A 22,608-nucleotide genomic window follows, 5' to 3' on the forward strand; every position below is an offset into this window, starting at 1 on the left:
CCTGCATAGAAGTAACCATTGCTCCACCCCAGGGCTGCAGAGCTCAGGCCTGGTAAGTTTGGGCCCATTGATGGTGTCAAGGTCCAGAGTGTCCCCTGAAAACAGATATCCCAATATGAGAACTTCAGGATCTGCCCAGTGACTGACCCTCCCTCACTCAGGAGACTAACCAGGGGAGGTCAGTTACCCTGCAGGGTGCATCGGGTGGGGGCCCACCTTCTATTCGCCTGCCTTCTGTGAGGAGTGCATTTGGCTTTTTATAAAGCCAATAAATAAATAAACAAGCGGGCATGATTAATTGATGGCATGGCGCGGACCCAGGCGCTGGGAGTCAGTGGCCTGGCTTCTGCAGGCTCTCAGCTTTTCTGCGACTTGGGGCCTGCGCCAAGGAGGGGAAGCCTAAGTGGGGAGGTTGTTTCCCGGGGTGCCTGGGGTTTTCAACTTGCTTCGCAGGCAGGGCCCCTTGTCCTGGACTCTCCGCCAGGCCCTAGTGGGGCCACAACAGAGGCTGAGGGCCAACCATTGTCCTTTCTAGGAGTGTCAAAGATCTCAGGGCTAAAACCTTCAGTGTCGTCGATCCAAACAATCCCCTCCAAAGCTGGCCTCCCCGCAGACACCTCACCCTTAGTCACCCACGGGTTTCCTTGGGGGGTGAAGGGGTGGGTGCTTCTGACCCACGAGCAGAGAGGGGGGAAAGGAATGTTTAGGGGCTCTCAGTGAGGGGTGTCTGGGGAAGGGGCTACGGCCAGCAGACAGAGATGAAGCTGGTACCCAAGGAGGGAAACGCGTCCTCATGGCCCACCCGCGTGAGTGGCAGGGCGAGCGAGGGAGGTGGGGGGGGGGGGGGCGCTGTCCGAGCCGAGTTCGGGGAGGGCCCGAGGGGAGCGGGGGAGGAGAGAGCGGGAGGAGGGAGCGGCGGGCGGAGCGCAGTGCAGCGGCGGCGGCGGGAGCTCGGGCGGGCGCGGGGCGCAGAGGCGGCGGCGGCGGCGGGGACGCAGGGCCGGGCCGGGCCGGGCGCGCAGCAGGGGCGGCGGCAGCGGCAGCGGCAGCGGCGGCGGCGGCGGCATCGTCGCCCCGGAGCGGGCGCAGGTGAGGGTCGGCGGGACCGGGCCGGGGCCTCTCTTCCCCGCTGCCCGCACGGTCTCTGCCACCTTTCCCGCGGCTTCTTCCCTGTAGCCTGGGGGACCCAGCGGCCTCGGCTGCAGCCAGAGCTTAGCCAGGGGGCCCCCGGTGTCCGCGGTGTCAGCGGTGACCTTGAGCGGGCACTCGGTGGCGGGCGCGGCGCGGGGAGGGGGCGCGCAAACTTTCCGGAGCTAGGGGCGTTCAGAGCGCGAGGACCCCCATTAGCTTGTCCCCCCCAGATATCACCCGCTTCCTGCACCTGGCTTCCCCCTCAGTATCCGATAGGGCTGTGCTTCCGTAGTCTGGTGCCCCTGCGCCCGGGATGCTATCTGAGCTGTGAACAGGGGCAGGGACAGGCAGCTTCTCTCCCCAAAAGTGGCTTCCCGGTGTGCGAGAGAGCTTTCTACCCTATGCTCTGTGCATCTCAGGCCTCGCCTTTTCTGGGCGCCCTCCATCTGCCCACAGTTCCTCCCCAAGCTCGCATGGGTCCCCCACCTGGTGACAGGAGAGCTCCAAAGCTCGGAAGGCCAGCTGTTTGTCACTAGAACCGCAGTGTGGGTTTTCAGCCCCACTGCACAAGCTGTTTGTGAAAGTGGCCTTGGGCCAGTCTGTCTTTGGCCCTCATAGTGGACCACTGTGTTTCTGGACACCTGGGTTCACCCTGGGCCTGGTCACCCCAGAGAGCCTGGTCACCCCAGAGGAAAAGATATTTTGGCCATAGGGGGTGCCCTTGCTCTAGAAACACAGTCTCTTAGATCATTACCCTTGGAAAAGGGACATAAGGCCCAGAGAGGGTGAGCCAGCTTCAAGGTCACACAGCCAGGAGAAGATGGAGAACTGAGCCTTCTTCTTATCATGATTTATTTGGCTCCTATGAGAGAAGGTTCTGGATCTAGGATGTCCTGCTTCTCATTAGCCCTGGCTCTCTAACAAATCAATCTCTCTCTCTCTCTCTCTCTCTCTCTCTCTCTCTCTCTCTCTCCTTATATGTAATAGTCATTAGGACTATTTTTGCCACAATGCTTAGTACGCCGTCTGTGACCAACCAACCAACCACCCTTGGTAGGATTCCTTTCTGTGCCCAGAACTGGGAATTTAAAAAAAAAAAAAAAAACCTGGCTCCCTCCTTCCACTTCTGGGTTCTAGACTGAGGTGGGCTCTCCCCTGTGTCCTAATGGACAGGTGGGGACAGCGCCTGCTGGGCCTGTGTCTCTTTGTGTCCTGTTCTGTAGAAATGAAGACCCAGCACCCTCACGAGCCTGCTGCTCCCAGTGGGGCTGTGGTCTCCTGCAGCCTCCAAGGAAGAAATCAATACTGATTCCCAACTGGGACAGGAAGTTGGGTGCTGCTGTGGCCAGGGGCGGTGGGGAACACACTCCTGCTCCCCTCTACTAGGCATAGGCTCACTCTTGCATCTAACCTACTCTGCTTACCTCAGAGAGGCTATCCCTCCTCCCTCTCCAGTGGTGCTGGCAGCAAGGTCTCGGCATGGGGTAGGGACTGGGGCTCACTCACTTAATGATTCACGTACACAGCCTTGATCCCTGCCTAAGAAATACTGGAAGTCACTCACAGTTTCCAGCAAGGCACATTCCTGCCAGAAGCCAAGCATGTCTCAGACCTGGAGACATATTCATTCATTTGATTTTATTAACTACATGTTAAGCACTCCTTAGTGTGCCAGGGGCACATTGGTAAATAAAAATAGACCTGGCCTCAGCCAGCTAGGCTGGCTATATAGCTTCTCATTTAAACTGAGACTTTTGAGGATAAACTATAACAGTACCAAGGCCAGGCATAAACCAGGAAGACCCAGTCCCACTGGGACATGGGCTCTCCAGCCTGTGGTATTCACATGCCAGTGTCCAGAGGTAGCCGTTAAATGCTAATGGCTTTGGGTCAGCATCTGGTTTATCCCTCACAAACCCACAAGATTGGCATTACCATATATGTCATATCTATGCAGCTAGTTAGGAGTGGAATTGGAACCTTTCTACTCCTTTAACTGCTCTGCTGTGCTGTGCTTCAGAGATGAGGACTACCAGAGCCTGGGGTACTCACATCTCTCTTATAGACACTAGCAGGTGGCTGCCAGCCAGCAGCACAAAGGCTGTGGTGGATACCGACCTGACCTGGGGTTGGGGGATGATGAGAATAGTAACAGCTACCTTATTAGGGCTATTTTGCATTGGGGCCTGCTTCTGCATAGAGAAGTCAGCGACAGCTTCCTGGAGGAGGGGACCTTTGACCTGGACTTTGATGGGTGAATTAGGAGCTTGACAGACTGTGGAAGTTGGGGGGGGGGGTCTGCAGTGGCAGCATCTCCGCCCCAGATGCTCAGCAGAAACTGTGGGGTATGCAGACTATTTGGAGGCAGCACCCCCAAAGTAGGTCCAGGACAAGACTCAAATCTGGAAGAGCAGAGAGCATCAGAGGTTCAGTCTCATCAGGGCAGGCAATGGCTTATGACATGTTCTGGTTTCAGAAGGACCGGCAAAGGTCCAATAATGCTGTATTTGGGAAACAGAGAGATAGGAGTGGAGACGAGGCTGTATTGAGCAGAGAAAGAAAATCAGCTCAATGGAGTATCCATCCAACAGGGCTTTTCTTTCCCCATGTCTATCCTGTGGCCTGCCTGCAAGGTCACACAGTCAGTGGGTGATATAGGGTCACTGCAGATGAAAGGGGCCTGAATCTGTAGCAGCGCAGAGGTGCCCCCCCCCCCCAAGCAGACTGACCGCCAAGAAGCGAAACACTAAACTAGCAGAGGCCCAGGGCTTTTAGCAAAGTACTTTGAAAATAAGAAACATGAGCATTATAAATTAAGTATTGCCCATTTGTTCAACCCCATACAAACCACTTTAACTCCCCTGCTCTCTGCTAACCTCAGTTGCCGTATGAATCTGAGGCTAATAAAATGCACTTTAGTAATAACTTTTTTTCTTGGAATATTCAAGAATTCTGTCTTGCCTCTGTCCCCTGCTCTCCAGCTACGTCAGCCATGAGCCAAGCAAAGGACTGGGGCTCACTGGGGCCCTGGAGTTAGAAAATCTGAATAAAAATATCTGGGATGTAGGAGAGAATCTGATTTTAAAAAAAAAGAAAGGGGGGAGCAGAGGTAGACGTGTGTGTGTGTGTGTGTGTGTGTGTGTGTGTGTGTGATTAACCTGCTGAGCCATCCAGTCCTACAGTTCTTATCAACTGTAGAGGTCCACTGTTTTGTTTAAATTGGATCCAAATATGTAGCTGCTCCTGAGCAGGGGTAGGGGAGAAATGGGAGGTAGAAAGAAAGGGAAAGACAGATAGGAGAAAGAAAAAAAAAAAAGGAATGTGTTTAAAGCAGCGTTGGAAACAAGGAGGCAGCTCAGTGATGGAACATGTGCTTAGCATGTATGAGGCCCTGGGTACACATAGACACTCACACACACACATACACACCACACACACTCACACACACACACACATGCATGCATTCACACACACATGTATGCATGCACACACATGCACGCACACACAAACACAGGCACACATACCAAATTTAAATATAAAGCTCCTGCCAGGTGTCCCCAGCTGTGTGAGGCATTTCCCCATGTTTATCTATTATCCTCTCATCGATACTCTGGAGCAGGTGACACTACCGCTGGTTGAACTCAGTTCAGGTGTGGTAAGCCAAAAGGTAAGGAGAAGGCTGCTAGTGAACGTCGAGTGTGCAGCTCAAGGTCTCAAGGGGTGGGAGCCCTATGCCAGGCAGGACATCCAAAGAAGTGTCATTGGCCAAGAAGTGGAGCACATCGGTGGGGAACAGGTTTTGCTGTGGTCTGCCTGGGAAGGCAGGTGGGCTTAAGAATTGTCCAGTCAGGGCCATTTCAGTAGGTTTGGGAGTAAAGGGGCTGCTCCTGAGTTCTCTTGCTCCTGGCCCCAGGCTGTAGGGCGAGGGAATCCTGGCTCAGAGAACAGAGTTGCGTTAAGGACGTACAGAGGCATGCAGACTAAGCTAGCTCGTTTACTGTCTCTATGATTGAGCGCCCCTCACAGGGACTGTCTTTCCAGTGAAAGACTCAACAAAGCCCGAAGAAGTAAAAAAACATAAAATATAGAAATCAAAAAATAGCTATTAGGATCTACAGTGACAGATAAGGAAAGTGAGCCTCAGAAGATTTCAGTAAATGCCCAGATACCTGCAAAGAGTGTGCTAGGTAGAAGGCTTGCTAGGTTCCTGGGTTCTAGGAAATGGCAGGTGTTGAGCCCTCACAAATATCATCTCCCACACACATACACTCTTACAACAGTTGGAGGAATGGCAGAAGACAGAAATAGAGCCTCCCAACTCCCCTCCCCCCGACACACCCTCAGATCTACAGGTTAACATGCCTGGATTCAGTCAGCTTTTGATGAGAAATATTCAGGGGAAAAATTATATCTGTACCTGTACTGGTTTTTCTCCTTGTCATTATTCCCTAGACAATACAATGACAACTATTTACATATTATTTGCATATTAGGAGATATTACAGGTGAAGAAGTCTGAAGGGAACAGGAGGATGTGCGGGGTGGGAGGGGAGTCTATGCTAATACTGAGCAGTGTTAGACAATGGCCTTGGGCACCTGCAAATTTCCACACAGTGAACTGTCCTGGGTACCAAGGGACAGCTGTGCCATTTGTCTTCCTGATGGCATAGAAGTGGAGTTAGAGGGCAGGACTGGGACAGGCTGAGGAGAGTCCAGGATTAGCTTTCTGACAGACTCCTTCCCTCCTGAGAAGAGGAAGGACACCCAGTCTCCTTCCCAAGGACCAAAAAGTGAAGACTCTGCCTCCATAGAGCGGACCTAGGAAATGGACTAGAAAGGTCAGCGGGAACTTCAGTGTGGAGTCTCTTTACATAGAAGGATCCCTGGGGAGTGAGCAAGGGGCAGGCGTGTTCTTGCTCACCTGGGAACCCCTTCCTGGGCACAGTATTGTGCCTGGCTAGGCATCTTGCGAAGTGTAAGGATAGGATGCCCATATCTTCTTTCAGAGTCTCAGAGAGCTCTTGGCTCAAGACATAGGAAGCCAAGGAGAAGGCATGATGGGGGTGCAGAGGAGAAGGCATAATGAGGATGTGGGGGTGCACTAAAAAGAAAGCTTTCCTCCTTGCTCCAGCCCCAGCCCAAATGCTATAACTATTGTAGCCTATCACTGAGGTGAGATTCCAGAGCCTGACCCACTTCCTTGTTCAGAAATCAAATGTGGAACTGAATGGGGCTAGTGAGGTGGTCCCTTGAGTAAAGTGCTTGCAGTACAAGCCCAAGGACCTGAGTTCAAGTCCCAGCATCCACATAAAAGTTAGCCTGGTAATGCACATCTCTAAACCCAGTGCTGGGGAGCAGAGGCAGGCACGCACATGTACACACACACACACGCACACACGCACATGCATATGTACACACATGCACACACACACACACACACACATATCCATGGGAGAAAAGAAAAAGTGGCACCATTCCTTTTATTATGTTCAGCTTGATAAAATGACTGTGGAGGTGGCTGGCCATGGCCGAGGCAGAGCAGGTCAGGTTAATGTGTCTCTGTGCACTGGTAGATGTGTACATTCATGCACATCTGTTTCTAGGCTGAACTGTCTTTATGTCATCCAGCCAGGAAGTGATTCAGGTCACTGAGCAGAGTGGCAAGATGATGCCCATGTGCCCATGGGTATTTCTTCTGCATGCAAAGCCAAAATAGACGTTGCCCCACTGTGGCTCTACCTATATCTCCATAGCCAGCATCTTCTGCTCTCTCTGGGGTTCATTTGCATAATCTCACAGGTTCAAGCTCCTGACCCCAGCCCTTTGTTTAACCTTCAGATACTTGACCTCACTGTTTCTGAGTTTACCAAACGAGAGAGCTTTAGGCAGAGACAGTGGCAGAGGTGTGGGGGCTGGGGATCTTGCCTGGAAGAGGACAGTAAACCCCCGAATCTTGTCTCACGTGACTAAGGAAGCATGCCCAAAGAAGGTGGATCCTGGCTGCAATTCCATATGTATTTTTTCCTCTTTTCAAAATAAAAGTAGTTCTGTCTCCCCCTGGCTATAGAGATGTTATGTAATGATTATGTAAAATTCAAATGGTATCAAAAAGTATAAGCAAGAAAGTAAAACTCAGATGAAATGTGGTGGAACAAAGCTCGCTCCTGCTAACCTTCTGTCAAACGTCCTTCCAGATGGTTCTCTGTGGCTGATGAATACTATATTTTTGAGCCTTTTACTTACTAAAAGAGCTTGAACATCTTAGATATCAATAAATACATTCTATCTCATCTTTTCTGGGTGACTCTCCCACCACTTGTTTAATGTGGCTTTTTCCTGGTACCTAGGTTATGTACAGAATATTCTAGCAGAGGTAACACTGTGCTGGGACTCTCATGGACGGTTGGGCACAAATCCAGGCATTCTAAGGATATGGCCACAGAATTGGAGCCAATGAATCTTCCAGAAGTATTTGGGGCAAAAGAAGAGAAGAAAGCCACAGGATTGCTGGGTAGAGAAACTGGCTTAGGGGCCATTTATGAAGGTCTGTAGAAAGAGGGATACATGCTGGGTATAGACTGTGGAGAGTGGGGCGGGCCAGACTTCCAGTGCTATTTCAGAGGAGACATTGTACAAACAAAGGTGGACTTGGTGACAATTTTACTCTCTGGGCAATAGGCAATCAGGTAAACTTTCTCGTATGTGGCCTCCTTTGAACCTTTCTATCACTCTGAAAAGAAGGTCTCTTCCATCCTTGTTCTACAGAAGAATCTAAAAGGTCATTTTCTTCTTTTATCAAAATTTCTCACTCTATAAAACCATCTCATTCTTGTGTCTCAGTGGCAGACACTGGGTCACATGGCCATGACAAAACCAGGTACCACCAAGAGAATGGAGCAGCAAGACCTAAACAGACCACAGTCAGTAGCCACAGGGCCAGACTCCCAACAGGGTCCTGCCAACCAAAAGGGTACAGGGAGAACCTTCTGAGGGACAGTGCCCAGAAACTGTCCACTGTGCACTCACTTGGCCAGAAGTGGTGTGTGGAGAGGGGTTCTTGTGGTCTTCAACGACTACCACAGGGCCAAGGCACATGAGTAAACTCTGAATTCTGGTTGGTTGGTTGGTTGGTTGGTTGGTTGGTTAGTTAGCTGATTGGTTGGTTAGTTAAGTGATTGATTGGTTGGTTGACTGGTTAGCTGGTTGAATAACTGGTTAAAACTAATCATAACCTGTTACTCCTAACTCTGATGTTCAGGAGTCTCTGGGTACCAGAAGAGCTGATGCTATGACAACTGGGGAGGGTAGCTCAGAGTTTTCAGAGAGTGTAGAGACAGTGTTGACCACTGATATGTTGCAATACAAGAGCCCCTGAAGAGCATGGCACTAGTCTTGACTCTAAAGCACACAGGGCCTACTGGGAAGAAGCCATATCTGTAGATGCCAGAGACATTGGAGGTGACCCACAGGTACAGCAGCAGAATTGTGGTGTGGACAAGGTCAATCAGAGAGACTGATGGTGAGAGCACTGGAAGGGAGCTCTCCTCACATGAGGGCTTGTGGTATTCGGGGCACTATGGCTGTCCTGCTGCGCTCTTGGCTTTCCTGTGTCTGTGCAGGGGCATCTTCCACTCTCAGACTATAGATGAGGAAACTGATTCAGAGAGTGAGGTGACTTGCACATCAAGAGCCAGGAAGACACACGCTCTGATTGAGACTATGGCTCTGTTCTGGAAAGATGTGGGAAGTGATGAGCTTGATGGACCCACTCAAGACCAGTGGGTGGTGGACTGTGTGGGTAAAGGGGAGCCTGGAAACTGTCAGGAAAGCCTAGAAAAGGTTTGATGGGAGAGGCGCCTAGAGCAGGATCCAAGCTCGGCTTGAGGAACTGTGGTCATTAGCACTGAACCTCACTTCAAATTTCTGCTGTACCTATTAGGTGTGTGACCCTGGACTTGATACTTACCTTCTCTGGGCTCTAATTTCATCATCTGTAGAAGGATTATGCTTAACCACGGGCTCAGGGCCCAGCACGTCCTACAGATTTAACAAATGGAATAGTTGTTAGCATCATCCAACATTACTGTTTTAAAAACGTGGTCATGAGAGCTGCATGTACTGGGGTCCTGGTCTCCCTTTCAACTTTAGTTATCGCCAGCTTGCTTAGCTCACAGGATGACTTTCCAGCCTCTACCTACCATGGAAGAGTCAGTCTGACCATTGGCTAGCAGTGACACCTGCTCAGGAGTCCATGTTGCATCAGCTAGAAAGGAGAGGGCTGCCATGAGTGAGGGGCTCAGAAACAAATGTGTGAGATCTGAGCCAGCTTTAGAGAAACTAAAGGTAAGGGCAGGGGTGAGAATGGGTAGAAGAATAGCCAGTAGGCAGAGCAGGCTGGGCTCTGGTCAAGACCAGGCAGTGATGACCTGGGTTGAGAAAGCTAGGGGTATCCAGAGGTGATGACCAGGAAACATGGCAGCAAGGCTTGAGAACAACAGAGAGAGAGAGAGAGAGAGAGAGAGAGACAGACAGACAGACACAGACACAGACACAGACACAGACACAGACACAGACACAGACACAGACACAGACACAGACACAGACACAGACACAGACACAGACACAGAGAGACACAGAAAGACAGACAGAGAGAGAGACAGGGACACAGAGAGACAGACAGAGACACACACAGAGAGAAAATCATGCCCCCCTCATAAATATTTGATGCCCAGAGTAGGTCTTTGAAGACTGTGTTCAAAGCCTGAAGGTGAATTTCCCAAAAGGTTTTCAAGAATGGCTGAGGCTATGCTGGGACACATGCCTATGAAATCCCCTTGTGTTCTATATCTGGGGCCAAGGTTTTATAACCAGAGTCAGAAATCGCGTGGAAGTGTGTAGGCGGTTGACCCTGGACAGCTTCCACAGTGGAGAGGAGGAGAGGGTATTTTTATCTGCAAACATGGAGCCATAGTGGGTGAGGCCGGGAGGAAGCTGCTTCCTGCCCTGAGTGTGTCACCCACTGCTGTGTTAAGATGCAAACTGTTTTTTGACAGAAGTTGCAGGAGCGTTTTTGCTCAGAGCAGGTCACAGGATCAGGCTTAGAACCAGGGAACATGTCTGGGAGTGTAGAATGCTGGATCCCAATCTGCAGATCGGTCCTAAGAGCCTCCTTCAGTGTTTCCTCCTGCCTCTGCAAGACAGATCAGCTGTTAACATGCACCAGACCAGCTTGTGCACATGTCTGGTACAACCTTTGAATCTGAAGTCTATAGGTCCACACACAGCTGAGGGCCTTCCTGGCCTTGGATGGCTCCCTCACTGTTTTATGGTCTGCTGAGGCTGTGAAGACCGTTCTGCAGAGCCAGGTGATTTCCTGTGTGGGGAGAAGGTGCTGGCTCCAGGCCCGGTTATGGTGACCTCAGCTGAGAATGCTCGTCTCTGCTCCATGCAGAGTCTCTTCATCTCTTCTCTAGCCTTTCATTTGTATAGTGGGCAGAGTTAGGGGTGAACACTCCAGGACAGCCAAGTACCACACTCAGAATTAACACCACATCAAATCTTAGTACACCACCCGCAAGCCACACTATCTAAACATCTAAGAAATGGGAAAGAGAAGTCCCAAGGCCTCACTGGACAAGGTGTGAATATTGAAGGTCCTGAGTGCCTCTGAAAGCCACGGATATCTTCAGTCTCACAGTTGGCAACTTTGCCCCCGGCTTCAGAGGCTGTTGATGGAAGCCACCTCCTTACGGTCTTGGTTGTGCTCACAGGTCTCTGGCTGTGCAGAGCTCTCCAAAAGAATCTAAAGGAAGACAGCTGTTTGAATTGGACTGGCAGGTGTTTGGGATTTTGTTTTTATCTTTGTTCGTGTGTGTGTGTATGTGTATGTGTGTGTATGGTGCATTCGTGCTTTGGTTGTGTGAGAGTGTGTGTGTGTATTTTGATTTGTGTGTGTATGTGTGTGTTTTGGTTTGGGTGTATGAGTGTGTTTTATTTTCTATGTGTGTGTGTATGAGAGAGAGAGACAGAGACAGAGACAGAGAGAGAATGATAAGAATTGGACCCTAACTGTATACTCAGCTGAGCAGTTTCCACACTGAGGATTATTATACGGGAACAAGTCAGCAGTATCTATTTGGATTAACCCCCAGTGTGAATTAAACAGCAATGGCATGCCTAGTTAGTGGAATACTACCCAGTCATGAAAAGGAGCAAACTCCTGACATATGCAACAGCCTAGGTGAGTCTCAGAGTAAAAAACGTCCCAAAATGCTTCCCACTGACACACTTTGCTTTTGTTAGTGCTAGCCAGATGACCTAAGAATAGATTTGGTGATTGTTGGGACTGGGGACTGAACTCTGGTGACTGGGGTGAGGGATATTTAGCTCTAAGGACTGGCAGGGGAGAATCTCACAAGGACAGTGTGGTGCCTTGGTGGTGGTTATGCACAGGTAGTATGATAACATTCCATTAGGCTACACATGCGTGTGCTCCAACAGACACGGAGCAGGAGCCTGGGCCACAGTGATGTCACCTCGTGACCACACCCATTGACTTTGGTGCTTCACTCTCAGTAAGATGATAATTTTGGGAGAGGCCAGGGAAGAATGCATGGTCTTCTCTGTTCATGTCATTGCAACCCCTGTGAATCTGGAATTATTGCCAAACCTAAGGTTAAAAATGAACGCATGCATGCTCCACCCTGGCAGGTGCACTGGGCAGTGTCAGCAGCAGAGAACTGGGAGTCTCATACAAATGGCCTTTGGGCAGCACAGAGAACAACCTGAGTACATTCATCCACCTAATGATCACTTGCTGAGTGCCTACTATATGCCAGCTGCTATGCCTGTCTCTGGGGGTGCAGCTATGAGCATATATCACACACCCCTGGTCTTGTAGTGTCAGCACCCTAACACTACTACATTCTAATGCATCCTAACAACTGACTCACAAGAGGGAGCTGGCTCTACCCAGTGCCCCACCTGAGAAATTCCTCAGGGCAGAAAAAGGTAGGAAAGAGTCAGCCTCGCCGATCTTTGCTCTGAGTGGTTGCCCACTGAATTGCCTTGCTGGCCCTTTTCTGACAAACTCTGGAGCTGGAGAGGTGGCTCAGCAGTTAAGAGTGCTGACTGGGGCTGGGCATAGTGGTGCACACCTTTAATCCCAGCACTTTGGAGGCAGAGGCAGGCAGATTTCTGAGTTCGAGGCCAGCCTGGTCTACAGAGTGAGTTCTAGGACAGCCAGAGCTACACAGAGAAACCCTGTCTTGAAAAACCAAGAGAGAGAGAGAGAGAGAGAGAGAGAGAGAGAGAGAGAGAGAGAGCTGACTGCTCTTGCAGAGTACCCAGGTTCAATTCCCAGCACCCACATGGTGTTTTATAACCATCTCTGTAACTCCAGTTCCAGAGGATTCAAGGCCCTTTTTTGGCCTCTACATATGCTACACATGCATGTGGTGCACAGATATACACACAGGCAAAATATCCATACACATAAAAGTAAATAATTTAAAAAAGGATTCAATATAGCTTATTCACTCACTCACTTATTCATTCATTCATTCATTCATTCATTCAATAACCGTGCCTATGACTAACCCTGAGCACTTGATTCTCACGAGCTTTCAGGGAATGGGACAGGAATCAGGAGAGTTTCCCACTGTGGCCTCAGAGGCTCCAGGAACTTGCATCCCAGGAATCATACAAGCCAAGATGTCTACACTGGAAGACGTTCTGGAAATTGTGAAGAGAATCACTGCAGACCCAGGGATCCCCCAGGGAGAGCATGGCCAGTCAGGCTCCATCATCTGCTTCTTACTGGGTCTTTGTGAACATCTTTTAGCCTGCTACAGCAAAGGCAACAGGGCCAGATGACTTCTCTGCAGCAGGCAAGCCCCAGTGCACACAGAACAGAAATTAATGAGTGATACTGGGGAAAGAGGCAGGGGATAAGGCGGCAGCTATTGTCGGTGCTCTGCCAAGGCAGCATCCAACACCCGCATCTATGAGGTGACTCTGCCCATCCTTTGAGCAGAAAGCAGAATCACATTGGCCTGGGTTTTGTTTGCTCGCTTGCCAACTTGAGGCTTTGTGTCTTCTAAAAAATATGCATTTTTAAATTAATAAAAAACTAGAGTTCGATGCCCACCCCCCACCCCCAATCTCTCAAAAGAGGATCCATCTATGTCTTACTCCAGTGACATAGAATAAGGTTAAATGAACTGGGTTCAATCTTGGTCTTTCTGTCAGCTGTTAAGCTTCATCTCTGGACTTCAGCTTTCTCAGCTGTAAATCAAGGATTGGATGGTAGCAGTTTTAGATTAAGAAGGGGTCTGTATAGAAAACGCCCCACCCCTCTAGTTGATATTAGACTCTACTTACAGAGCAAGCCAACACATACACATGCACACAATGCACACACAATACACACATGCATGTGTGCATATGAACACTCTAAAAGTCTCTCTTATGTTGAGCAGTGTCTAGGCACTGAGGTACCAGAGGGAGATACAATATGACTCTGGAGATTTTGCCTGTCCTGGCTCACTGGTTTGAGGTTTCGGAGGTTGGAAATCACGGTCCTCTGCCTTGATGTCCAAGTCTGGAGCAGAGGAGTTGAGTCAAGACATTCTCTGGTTATCAGTTTCTCCTGGAAGCTCCCAGGTCTTGGCACACAGTAACCCTGGAGACTTCCACAGGGCCTCGATACTGGGCCCAAGTGGTGTGGACTTGGCCCATGTTCAATTTTCAATATGATGTGTGTCTAGAAAGCAGCTGTTTGTCTTTATGGGCAGCCTGAACATTGCCTCTCTTAGGGATGCCATGGGAATAGCGGAGTTTGTATGGGGACAGAAGTGCCTCTCGTGGGATGATATCAAAGAAAGCTGTTTGGTACTAAGGACAGCTGTAGGGTCCATATCTTCTCCTAGACACATAAGCTTCTTGTTTTGCTCCTTCTCCCCCATACTGGGCCACACAGTCTAGAAACCAGCAAAGTGAGAAGCCTCATGCAGTGGTCCTAGGAACACACTACATGGGACTCATGACCTGGAATCCTTCTATTGTGACATGACCCTCTGTGCAGTTACTATGCCCATCATTCTGTAAATAGGGGAGGTAGAATTTCCCACACCCCATATTGCAAAGGAGACACCTGGACTTCCAGGACACAAAAACTTCCAGAAGCCACACAACCAGCCAATGGCTGGGTCCAGGTTTCCTCAGTACCTGCATTGACATTTGTATTCTAGAGGATATATTTCAGCTGGGTATGGTGGTGGATGCCTGCAGAGGCAGAATGGTGGCTGTGCCTTCCAGGTCAGCAGAACAGGGTCTGGGGGATGGCTCGGTGGATAGAGTGTTTGCTGAGCTAATGTGAGGGCTTGGGTTCATAGCCTCAGCAGCCACATAAAAGCCAGATGGGTGTGGCAGCCACCTGTAATCCCAGTGATGATAAAAGAAGTGGGGGGATCTCTGCGGCAAGCCATCCAGCTAGAGTGGCTGAGTCAGCAAGTTCTGGGCTTGTTGAGAGAGACTGCCACGGTTAAAATTGGAGACCCATGAAGGAAGACCTGATATTAGCCTCGGGCTCTCACATGCATTGCAGGCATGTACATGCTCCCAAACATACACACACACACACACACACACACACACACACACACCATCCCACAGTCACATGAGCCCTCCTACATGCACACTACATGCACCCCCATACTTAAATACACACATATCCAAAATGTTCTGAAATCCAAACCTTTTGAACGTCATGTTAGCACCTAAGACATTTTAGAGTTTGGGTTTATTGAATTACATAACCAGGCAACATATCCTGTCTGTAGGTGAATACTTTTCCTCTAGCGGCCAAACAATCCTCATCTCTCTGCTCAGCACTCGGTCATTCAAGCAGGCCCTGCACCCACCAAAGCCACTTTTGATCTCCAGGGATAAGTGGGCACTAACTGACTTACCCTTCAACCATCAGAGAGGAGAGAGTTCAGAGCCATAAGAGAGCGCCTGTAAGGAAGTGACTATGGCAAAGAGAAGCTGCAGAAGCCTCAGTTTGTTCTTCTGTGAAATGGATAGTTGCTTTTGCAGGGCACGATGGAAGTGTGGAGAGTCATATCTGCATCTCTTCTCTCCATCTGCCTCTCAGTCACTTGGGCCATTCCAGCAGGTACACACGCAGAGGAAAGAGCAGCTGAGGGAGGGGGGTGTTCTGTGGGTTGAACATGGTATTTATTCTTGATCTTAGAGACCTCTTTTGAGGATCCAGTGTGTCCATCTTATATTGTGAGCAATGTCACTGGGCCTTGGATCCCCTTAGTGCCTCTGTATGGTTGACAGGAGCACAGTATTCTTTTGATGCCAATGTTACTGTTGGGGTGTGAGTGCCCCACCCCAGTCTTCAGGCCTGCCCTGCGATTTAACAACAAAATTTTCCAGGAGTAGGGGGTGAGCAGAATAGGGAGTGGTTATTAGTGTACCTTTTTGATCTCTGCAAGCCCTTCTTAACTAGCTTCGCTTCATCTGGAATGTTCCTCCTCTGTCTTGTTCCTTCATTGAACACCTGCTGTGGGTTCCGCCTACAAAGCCCAAGACTGGGAAAGTGTGTGCAGACAGACCAACATCCACAAGGCTCTCCGTGTGTCAAAGCAAAGCATCTTAGCGGTTGCTTGGCAACCAAGCCAGGACAGTGTGATGCTGGCCCATAGCTGGTGAACTGGTCCACAGCTAAAAGTCACAGAAGAGAAGATGGGGATGGTAGCGACTGTTCCATGAAGCTGATCAGAAACCTCCCTCTCTCCTGTCTCTCTGCCTTCTTGCTCTGTCTGTGTTAAGTCATCCTCCCATGGTATCAAATCTAGAAGTTCCTTTTCTTTTAAAACCATTCCTATTTGACAGTGTGTTTGGCTCACCCAATGTTTCCTTCTGTTTGTTTTGTTTTCATTTTACTTAGCCTGCACCTCTCTAAGTGTGTGTGGGGGGGAATCGAGTTACTGTATTTTGGGGGAGTGGTTATTTTATTTAATTAAACCACTGGTCCCACTAAATAAACATTATTCCCACCACACAGCTGAGATAGCTGAAGTGCTGAGAGGATGCCTCGCACCCCTCAAAACTCCACAGAACCAAAGGTGGGTCTCAAACTTCTTTTCTAGTTCAGGCCAAAGTCCTTGTCTGCATTAGCCTCAGGCTTCTGATAGAGGTTCTGGGTGGCCTATGGGGTGGACCATACAGAATACACGGTGCTGTATCCCATAAGCTCAAGAGTTTGTTTCACAGGAAGACCCAAGACTCTTTAGTTGCATTGAGTAAATCCTCATATGGGGCACACAGGACCATTTTGGGTCACAGACCTGCTGTCCCCAGACCCACGGCCAGCAGTGTGATCCTCTGGTTGGTTCCCATAGCAATATGGTGATATACAAGACCACAGCTGCTCTCTTTGCCCCTCCCCACTGCAGGCTTTGGGACAATGCCCCATCAGGTCTTCACTATGTGTCCATCCATTTAGGAGTCTGTCCAGAGAGTCTGGTGTCAGGAAAAGTTAACAGCCCAGTCTTAGCACGTTGGTAGTTGGGGGCTTTGTAAAATGGCTACTGGAATCAAATGGCCAGAGGTGACTTGTTGAGGGTCAGGACACCCATTGTGGAAGAATGCTTGTGTTAACATCTCTGAGATTGAGTTCTCTGTCTCTGGCACCAAGAGCTTTTGACACAAACTCACGGAGACAGACCTATAACTAACATGCATGAAATTCTTCCAGTTTTTATTTTCTAGACAGAGTTTATGTGTTCTAGGCTTGATTTAAGTTTCTTATGTAGCCAAGAGATGATCTTGATCTCTGGTCATCCTGCCTTTACCTCCCAGTAATGAGGCTATAGGCATGTGTCCTCATGCCCTGTTCATGGGGTGCTAGGGAAATCAACCCAGAGCTTTGTGCAGGCTGGGCAAAGACTCCCTCAACTGAGCTACATTCCTAGCTCCATTTGCCTTGCTGTTTGCACGGTGGGACTCTAGGATGAAGGGCTGTGAGGAAGATGTGCCACTTACGATGTGCGTGGCTTGAGAGAAGCTTCAGGCCAGATTCCTTAGAGACCAGACCTCTCCTGGCAATGGCAGTATCTATCCATGTGGGCGTTCTGTCCATGTTTGACAGGAAAGTTTACATACATTGTCTTCACACATCATCTTCTGGATGTTTTGTGAACCCACTAGATCAGTAGGTATGGCCTGGCCTCAATCATAATTGGAAAAACTGACACTTAGAGGCAGGAAGGTGATGAACTGAGATGAAACTTCAATTCCCTAACCCACAAAATGGAAACAGCATTTAATACCTTCCTCTCTGGGGTCATGGTGAGAATTTAATGATTATATATATATATATATATATATATATATATATGAATTTTAAAAGACTTCATATAATATTAATTATTAATGAGCTATATTAATTATGTAATAAATATATTAAATATTATCAATTAAGGTTTAATATATAATATAATGAATGTGTAAGATATTCATTATTCATACACATATATAAAATTCAGTTTGTGGGAAGCATTTTTACTAAATGTTAGCTACTGCCTGTGATTACTCCCAATGTCACCCAAATGATAACTGGAGGTCTCTGTAAGCCTCGGTGGCCCTTTCTATTCCTGTTTTATCATCAAATTCCCCCATCAACTCTCAGCCTCTATGAACCTTAAGAGCATCACTTTGAGAAAGGTGTTCCACTTTTCTATGGGGAATGCTGGGGTACAGAAAGACTAGGTGGCTTCCCACAGCAGCAAGAGGAGGACCGTTCCCAGACCTGTGCCTTTTCATCCCTGAGATGAAAGGACTAAGAGTCTCTGCATCGCTTCAACTCTTCCATATGCATCTTTGGGCCATGGTACATGTGTGTCAGGCCCAGAGTGCTTTCCTAGCACTTGGCGCATTCAGAAGCCAGATCCCTAATCCTGCCTCTCTAACACTCCAAGCTCCTCCTCTGGCCTCAGCATCCTCATTTGTAAAATGGGTGTGATAGGCAGTGTGCTGAGCAGTTTCTTGTTGTACACACACACACATACACACACACACACACACACACACACACACACACACAAAAAAAAAAAAAAAAAAAAAAAACTCTGATAGAACCAAGTCTGCTAGTTAGCTTCAGCTGGTTAACTTGACACAGCCCAAAGGTGTTTGGGAGCCTCAATTAAGGGATTGCCTCTGTCAGATTGGCCTGTGAGCAAGTCTGTGAGGCATTTTCTAGATTGCTAATTGACGCAGGAAGACCCAGCCTACTATGGGTGATGCCATGCCTAGGCAGGTGGGCCTGGGCTATGTAAGAAAGATAAATGAGGAAGCCAGGGGAACAAGCCAATAAGAAGCTTCCTTTCATGGTCCCTGCCTCTATTCCAACTTCCCTCAATGATGGACTATAACCTGCAAACTGAAATAAACTGTGTCCTTCCTCTTTGGTCATGGTTCTTATCACAGCAACATAGAGCAAAATAAAACATCCTAATGGTGGAAAAATCATTTTGACTCATGGGTTGGGATGTGTCTGTCATGGTTGGCTTGGCTCCACTGCAGTGGGTCTGTGGTGAGTCTCTGTTCTGGCAGAGGGAGGATGTGAGATGCGGCTACACACCTTATAATAGCCAGGAGGCAGAAAAACACAGAGAGGAAGAGGCCATTTACAGATTACATCCTTCAGAGGCATGTCCTTCAGCAACCCACTGCTCCAATCAGGCCCCACCTCACCCAAAGGCCTGAGTCCATCAGTAGATGAGTGCAGAGTCTCAGGAGATGGAAAGTCACTTCCCAAAGCCCCACATGACAGCATTGCCCTGGGCACCTACCCTCAACACATAAGGATTCCAGAAGAATTCTTTATGCCTAAACCAACCCATAACAGGAGGATTTATAGTGCACCCTCACCCCAATATCTCAGAACTAGTTGTTTTCCTGAAGCGAACCCCACTTCACATGATTTTGGATTCATTTATCAAAAGAGGTAGAAATAATGACTACCTCAGTTTACCAATCTATGAGACAGGGTTGTGGGGGACGGGACATTCAGTAGATGTATGCTCACCTAGCACCATGCTCTCAGCAGAGAGACTGTTAACCACTCTTTGGTTCAAATAAAACCCAATGGGTGACACTTGTCCTAGATCCCCACGGGGCTTGCCAAGGCACTGTCCCTCTCCTAGGCGCTTGTTCTTTCTTTAAGAAATCCCTACAGAACTTTCCTGTAGGCACAGGAGAAGCAGGACTCTGCCCTTTGATCCAAGAGACATTAGATATCCCAATTCTCTCGGCCTCCATTGGGGGCAACCTTGTCTCCAACAGAGGGATCAGAATGCAGGGGAAGAAGACAAAGAGCATGAGGGGGGAGAATTGACAGGTCACTAAAAAAAATGCTGCCCCAGATGAGATCCTTTGACTGACACCAGCTCCTCCAGGTGGATTTTAGAAATAGGAAATTTCTCATCTGGGCTTAAAGAAGGGATCTGTGAGGGAACTGAACATTCTGCTCCTCAGACGTCAGTCTCACAGGTTGTCATTTCAATCCTGTGCTGCCCTAATGCTCAGGGTCATGTGATGCTCAGGGTCATGTGATGCTCAGGGTCATGTGATGCTCAGGGTCATGTGATGGGATAGGCATGCACACCCAAAGCTAGACTATAGGACACTCCTGGGAGCGTTTTGTCATTAGGACAAAACACCACTCTGGTCAGAACTGTCCCCAAAACACTCTGGGAAATGGCAAGTGGGCTGGCATAAGCCCTTTGGCATCCTGGCCCTGCAGGGCTGTGAGCATATATCCCTCCAACACACACACACACACACACACACACACACACACACACACACAGGACACACACTACACATCCTTCCCTCGGGCTGCAAGCAGAGCTCAGAGCTGGCTCCTCACAGGGAGGTGGAGCCGCTGTCTGAGTCCTCACAGGATGCCTGTAGCTTTTACTCTCCAAGAGTCCTTTCAGCAAAACCCACAGCTTCACTCTGCTTGTTCAGTGCCCATCTTGAAGATAATCTGTTTTGTTCTGGGCCTCTTGACAACCCATCTGCTCCCAGGGAGCTCACTTGTTGCGCTGACTCCAGAGAGTGATTTTCTTCCCATCAGTTCCCTGCTTGTGCTAGAATACAAACCTGACCTCCTCCAAGCATCCTGAGAGGGAGGCCTTGGCATATCCACCAGGCAAGTGGGCCCTCAGTGGTGCAGAGCTCAGAGGAGGGACCTGGCTGTGGGCTCTGTCACCTGTCACCTCTTTTAGGGTGACTCCCTGGCAAGAATGAGCTGTCTCAAGGTTTCAGCAGGGAGTGTCAGGGTGGGTGTGGTAGAGTGAAGAGACTCTATCCATGGTGATGAGAGACAGACAGTGTGAGGCTTCCATGGTGGTGAGAGTGTGAAATAGCCACTTGTTCTATTTGCTCACAAGCTGTTGACCAGGACACAGAGGGAGCAGAGCAGAGCCACTGGAGGGTATAGCCCTCAAAGGTTGCCCAGGCCCCACATCCTCAACCTTAAAGTCACCATACACTAGAGGCCAAGAAAATTTCAAATCATGAGCCTTTGGGTGATGGTCCAAATGGAAACCATAAAACTGGTTCTCACCAGCTGCCCTTTCATCATGAGTGCACAGGACCAAGACCTAGATGTTGCCTTGATCATACCCTGCTCCCAACATCCCCTTCAAATGCATTCCTGAAAGCTGGCTGGTCCCTCCCTGTTTAGAAATGCTCTTCAGAGCTGAGTCAGTCTCCTTGCCCAAAAGACCTCACCAAATGATAGTCGTGCCTGTTATCTCAATGAGACAGTATCTTATCAGGGCCATGCCCACAAAGGGACAGAGTAGTTGGGGGGGTTAAATTGCTGGTAAGTCCTTTAAGGGTCATATTTAATAGAGCATTTTCTGTCCCTGTGGCTGGGTCACACACAAAGTAGCTTAAGCAAACACGTCTGTGTTGGCTCATACTACTGCAAAACAATATGTGGGGACATCACCCAGGTGAATGCAGTGGCTTGAGTCACCCACTCAGGCCTGTTCTCCAGTGCTGGCTTTGTCCTCAGGCATTTCTTCCTCTTGGTGCTTACGAGCAGCTAAACTCAGGCCTCAGCCCATTTTCTCTTTCCCAGTCTATAAAATCTGTGAAAGAGCTGGGGTTGGTCCAGATGATCTCATGTGTGCCCCTCTTCCACCCACAAAGAGGAATGGAGTTCCATGGTTTTCCAGGTGGGCATCACTTCCCATCTGCAGCCCTGAACACAGGAAGGTATGATTGACAGCTTCCCCCAAGCACTGGAGTCCGGGCTGCTGCTTATCTCCAATAATAGTGTTCACATCTGACATCTTCTTCTGGCCTCTTCAGGTACCTGCATGTACATGAGTGCATGCATGCTCTCTCTCTCTCTCTCTCTCTCTCTCTCTCTCTCTCTCTCTCTCTCTCTCTCACACACACACACACACACACACACACACACACACACATGTTTCCGAAATTTAAACAATTATAATTCAAGCAAATGAGATAAATACAAGACAAAGGTATATCTTTTCTGATGCATTGCCACTGATGTTTTCAAATGGGCTTTGCAGTGGTATTTTCTGAGGCACAGCCAGAGGGAGAAGGCAGTGCGGTGGGGAATGAGGACCTTGATGGACAGCCACCCACTGTAGATGTTAGAATGCCAGCCCTCCCTGCACAGCTTCTGAGGTGATGGACACAGCATGTGTGGTCCCCAGCAACAGCCCCATGGGTCACATTGTACATTAACTGAGCACCGCACTCAGAGCTACTAGTCAATATTTGTTCCAATTTGTAAATGGAAAACTAGATCCACAGATATTAAAGGACAGAGCTGGGGAGAGAACCCCAGGACCTGTAGGACTCAAGGCTGCGTGTGGGTAAAAAGCACAGGAGGAAATGGGAGGAATGAAAAACAGTGACTGGAAAGGAATAACTAGGATCTCTGCTGGCTGTGTGACCCACGTCCTCAGGTATATAGCTGAGGGCAGAGGCAAAGAAGACAACCTGAACGGTGAGACGCCATATCTCTCCGGAGTAGTGCAGCACCTCAAGGCTGGCCCAAACCTGCCATGAGGCAAAAGTCCAAGCATTTCAGAGCTGATGGAAAAATCTGACCCTAGGAGGCAGATAACAGCTGTGTCCTTAAGGTTCTCTGCTTCTGCCTGTGATCATTGTGAGGTCTGTGTGGCTTGTGGAGAGAATAGAACATCAGGATGTGTAGTCCTGGATAAGGCATCTATTGGTTTGCCTGGCAAACTCCTATTCATCTGTCATAGCCCTGCTCTAGCATTTAATCCTCAAGAGAGCCATCTCTGGCTGCCTCAGGCATCTCCCATTGCTCACACTGCCTAGCACCTATTCATCTACTAACCCCTTTGGGGTACCACTACATGCCTGGACATTATCAATTCTGCCTGT

The 22,608-nt window shown here is 49.0% G+C and overlaps 1 protein-coding gene across 8 annotated transcripts in view; it reads left to right on the plus strand.

Annotated features, from left to right (window-relative positions):
* Window positions 1–1,009: 1,009 nt before the first annotated feature.
* Window positions 1,010–22,608, plus strand: part of Atp2b2 (ATPase plasma membrane Ca2+ transporting 2) — a 299,058-nt gene continuing 277,459 nt past the window's right edge. For 3 of the 8 annotated variants that reach the window (XM_029478499.2, XM_085840155.1, XM_029478500.2), the window contains exon 1: window positions 1,011–1,089. The gene's annotated coding sequence lies outside the window, so the exon portion shown is untranslated. Of the gene's footprint in view, window positions 1,090–22,608 lie in introns of all 8 variants that reach the window. The other 5 variants (XM_029478492.2, XM_029478496.2, XM_085840156.1 and 2 more) reach the window with 4 other exon arrangements.

The sequence above is a fragment of the Mus caroli genome, unplaced genomic scaffold, assembly GCF_978045245.1.
Source record: "Mus caroli unplaced genomic scaffold, Mus_caroli_1 scaffold_7, whole genome shotgun sequence".
NCBI classification, from domain to species: domain Eukaryota; kingdom Metazoa; phylum Chordata; class Mammalia; order Rodentia; family Muridae; genus Mus; species Mus caroli.